The 4,720-nt window shown below is 38.3% G+C and overlaps 1 long non-coding RNA gene across 1 annotated transcript; it reads right to left on the bottom strand.

The window, feature by feature from the left end:
- Window positions 1-2,668: 2,668 nt before the first annotated feature.
- LOC143413442 (uncharacterized) lies at window positions 2,669-4,064 on the bottom strand. The gene is made up of 2 exons (XR_013094044.1): window positions 3,828-4,064; window positions 2,669-3,447 (listed from the first exon to the last, which is right to left on the bottom strand). It is a non-coding gene; the product is annotated as an uncharacterized LOC143413442 (long non-coding RNA).
- Window positions 4,065-4,720: the final 656 nt, after the last annotated feature.

Below are 4,720 nucleotides of genomic sequence, written 5' to 3'. Positions count from 1 at the left end.
AAACATGGATCAACCCTGTTTTGACAGTGAGAGTGTTACATTGTGACAGTTTCCATAAAAGTCTGCAAATTCTCTGAACAGGTAGCCATGAAGCAGCCATTTTTTTTTAAGATTAATTAAACTTAATATTATTTGTATGGCCATATCACAACAACAGCATAGCCTTAAACCAGGTTTGGAGTAAAGAGAACTGGACATATAGTTTCTTTTTTTGGGTTACTTTGAAGTGAAGAAAGTTAACTTGTTTAGAACTGTGATCAAGGATAACACGTAAAACGTTGAACGTTTCAATATAAAAAGTGTACAAACTCCAGAAAAGTGGCAACTGAGGTGGCAAAATTGCAGGCAATTTTCACTTAAGTAGAAGTACAGCTGCTAGTGTCAAAAACACTCGAGTAAAAGCTTGATAAAGTATCGGGTCAGAAATGTGCTCAAATTGAGGAAGTCAAAGTAGTAACCTAACTGAACCTTGTGCTATAATAAAAAAAATAAAATAATATTAGTAGATAGGACTACAAACTTAGTCTGGTGGTAAAAGGCACAAAGGCCTCAGGGGGACATTTGGCAGCCAGGGTTAGAGCTCAGACAGCTGGAGCCTGGGGGTTGGGGCTAACAACACTGACTGGTAAAAGAATCTAACATCCAAGTGTTACATGGTGTTGCAGGTGACAAAAAGCCATAAACCACTGTTTAGAGGTTGTTGTGGAAGTTTTCCATTTAATAAAGCCTGCAGACAAGCGATGAGCGGTAGCTAACATTCTTTAATCAAGACAAAGAACAGAAATCGAGCTTGGTGAGGGACTGCCATCGCTGGGGCAGAGGGGTGAGCAGAGTCTCTCACTGAGCCTAGCATGGCTCTCAGTTTTGTCTTTCCCGCAAAGAAAGTTTCACACTGCCTTGCTATCTTTTACAGTGGAGAAAAGACAAAAAGACTCTTCCTGTGGAGTTGTCTGCTTCCCCCCAACTTCCTTACCAGACCCCACTATCTGTTAAACTGTTTAAATGGAGTGTGAGGCAGACATGCTAAAACAGTGACCTAAAAGCATTACCAATAAACAATGGGATCAATACATAAATGAAAGAAATGCAGCTGATAAAAAAGCCATAAACTACTTTCATTTGTTTAGTGGTGATTGCCAGTTTAGTTGGGTTTTTTTGAGACACAGAGAGTGAGAGATCCTGTCCTACATTACTTTAAAAAAGAAGATATTTTCAGAGCTGTTGATATATGAAGCTCTGAGCATTGAGTGTTGCATTGTGAGAGTTTCAGTAAAAAGCCTGCAAATTATTGCATTTATACTGGAGAGCAAAGAAAAATTAAATTCTACTTGTACTATGGAAAATCAGTTTCATAAAAGCTACATAAACAGAGCTGAAGAAGACTGCGTTTGTAAAACTAGCGGTAACGTGTGAGAACTATAAGTTATAAGACTGTTTCTGCTATCGATACAATTTGTGTTGTTAATCCTAAATGATTCACGGTGACAACATCATAAGAACAAGGTCATTTTACTCCACACACACACATTTGGAAAATCACATAGTTTGACCATAAAAATTCCCAGAATAATTAGTATTTGAGATTGCTGAAGCAACATCACTAAAGAAAAATATCCTTGCATGTCACTTTCGTTTAAAAATATAAAAAATGTGAAGTTTTTTTTTTTTTTTGTAAAACATAAAAACAACAAAACTTAAGACCTTAAGAATCTCCTTATGAATTTTGTGAATATCTAGATCATTGGTGTTTGGATTTGAGGGTCAACAGGGCGAACACTGAGGCTGGGTATTAGAAATACAACATGGCAACATGAGACATGTTAACTCTGAGAACACTAACATCTAGATTAAGGTGTGAGAGGTAAATGCATAACAGAAGCTAAAAAGGAGTTGCTTGTCTCTAGATTATTTTCAATTTATTTTAACTAAACTGATTTGAACACGTTTAATGCATTATACAAAAAAAGGTTCATGATATAGTTCACATGATCTAAGCAAGAGTGACTCGGAATCTCAAATGTTAAAGTACACTTACTGATTGTACTTTTACTACATGAGCTAATGTAGATGCTCTAAAAAGCACGCTGGCTGAAAAAGAACCACACGTTTGGAGAAACTGTGCTGTAACTTCTCATACTGTGAAGTTTTCTGACAAAAGTGAATTGAAAACTTATGCTGTACAGCTTACTAAGGGGTCCTTTGCTGGGCCATGTGCAATTACACAAAAGAACAAGTTAAATTTCACCATAACACTGACTGGAGAAAAGCCAAATTGGGATTCTAATTGAGATTACAACTGAAATCAGTGCTGTGATAGTTAGTTTAAGATCACAACCTGATTTAAAACACAGTCTAACATCAACATTCTTGCCCCTGAAAATAGGTCAGGATGGCCGAAAAATGTACTTTAAAAATGAGATTTTCTTTTTGTTTCATTGGAACAGTAAAGTACCATTACAAAGAAATGAGTACACCTTTGTAGATATCACTGATATGGAGTTTTTCATGTTTTACATACAGACTTTCTCATTTAAACCATGGTGACTTAAAAGTTTAGCAGCAAGACACTTGTTTCCTTTGTTCCATCAAACATTTCTTTCAGCCATCTGTGTTTATCAGAGCGATATGTGACTAATTTTTTATTGAATCACCAGAAAGTACACAAATACAAGATTAAATATTTTATTTATTTATCAAAAGATACATAATTACACATTGATACAATGAATAAGGTGTCTATAAAAATTACACATGGTGTAAGAAAAACATTATAACATACAAATAAGTGTTTTAAGATAATCTGGCATACTTTAAAAGCATAAGAATAAAAGTTTTTTAAAAAAAAAAAATCATGTTCTTTGATGATCACATTACATGTATCACATTTTTTAAAGCATAACGTAGGGTGTTCACAAAAACAGTTTTATGATTACTTTTTCCACAGTGCTTGTATGCCTCTTGCAAAACTATGTACTTATCACCATATGACATAATAACTCACGATTATGCAAGACCAGCCATGAAATGTCCGTCGCTTCATTACAATCATTTGTCCCCGCTGCTGCCCTCAGACCCAGTCTTCTGTACTGTGGGGTAAAATTGCTTTTTTGGTGGTTCATAAAAAATATCTCAAAAAGCGATGTTAGTGAGGGGACCAGAAACACTGGGTTGCAGAGCAGTTGGTAAGGACTTGTATATTTCTGGAGAGTCTGCAAAAGCTGTCTTGCTCGTGCTCCTGATTGGATATGTGGAGCCCGGCTCTGATATCTCACTGGTGGCAGCTAAAGGTAGGCATGCCTTGGAGGCGGAGTTGGTCTCGGGCGCAATCTTTCAAACGAGCCTCACGGCATTTCAGGCAACCTCAGGCCAGAAACAACATCCGGTCACTCGCGGTCAAAATCCACGCAGAGCTGGTGTTTCGCAGGGATCAGGTTAACACATCTGGGTCTAAAAATATAAAGAAAAACAAAGAGTTTTAAAACACGCAAACTAGCAAAATATCAAAGGAGCATAACATAACAATAACAAGATGATATGAGATACCCGATGAGGCCATGATAGGTGATGTAGACATGTAATGTATAAACTTTTACGGGAGTTAAAAGTGGAGCTTATATATATTTTAAAGTGTATTGTACGTGGGATAGGCTCCAGCGCACCGCGCGAGCCTGAGAAAAGGATAAGTGGAGGCGAATGGATGGATGGATGGTGTATTGTACCTGTTACAAACCATTGTGATATTTATTTATTTTTTTAAATGAAAGGATTGACAGAATGGTAAAAAGGAAAATGCAAAAATGTAGTTAGAGAGGAAGATTAACACTTACCGAATGATATGCGGATAAGGAAAGAGACGCAAGTTGCTGTTGAAATCGGCCGCTCCCTATGCGAACTCGCAAGCAGTCTGAGCGGTTCCAGTTGTTGATATGGCTGAAGGCAGGGGTCTTCTGGGAGCTCGGGGGTAGTCTTAACCTGAGCGGGAGATCATAAAAATCGGACCTGGAGCGGATTGGCTAACCGGGGTGCGAAGGGAGCGGTGCAATAGTTATGTGATTGGCAGCGGGGCGAAGTAAGGGGGGGGAGTTGGTCTCCGGCGCAAATTTCGAACGAGGTAAGCAGCGCATTCGGGAGCAGAGCGGGGAGCGAACAAGCAGAAAAAAATTGTGCTCTGCAAGAAGTTGTGGATCGGAGATTAAGAGCGAGGTAGAACTTAGAGTGTGCGTTGAATTTTAGAGGTTGCTAGTAAGAGGGAAGTTTTTGAAGAAAAAAGACTAAGGATTTTCCCTGTTATCGAATATAAGGTTTTGGGAATAGAGGGGTAGCTAACAAGTTATTCTAGGGATTTGGAGAAATCGCGGAGAATTTTTTTTTTAAAGGAGTTTTGGCTTTGTTTGGCTGAGCATGAAGGGAGCCGCGGGGCGCTGAATTTGAGAAAAAAGACTAAGGATTTTTTCAGGATTTCCCCTGTTATCGAATATAAGGTTTTGGGAATAGAGGGGGTACCCTAACAAGTTATTGTAGGGTTTTGGAGAAAACGCGGAGGGTTTTTTAAGGAGTTTTCCCTGCTTATGTATCTAAGGAGGGTTAGGGGATCGCGAGTTTTTTCTGAGTATGAGTTTTATTCTAAATCTACAAATGCATATAAATCGAAATAAAGTTTTCCCCCAAGGCATGCAGCATGTGTTTGTGGCCATACTGAACGTTACAAAAGCACAAGTTT

This window comes from Maylandia zebra, linkage group LG2 (genome assembly GCF_041146795.1).
Source record: "Maylandia zebra isolate NMK-2024a linkage group LG2, Mzebra_GT3a, whole genome shotgun sequence".
NCBI classification, from domain to species: domain Eukaryota; kingdom Metazoa; phylum Chordata; class Actinopteri; order Cichliformes; family Cichlidae; genus Maylandia; species Maylandia zebra.
This window is presented reverse-complemented; position numbering and strand designations above follow the sequence as displayed.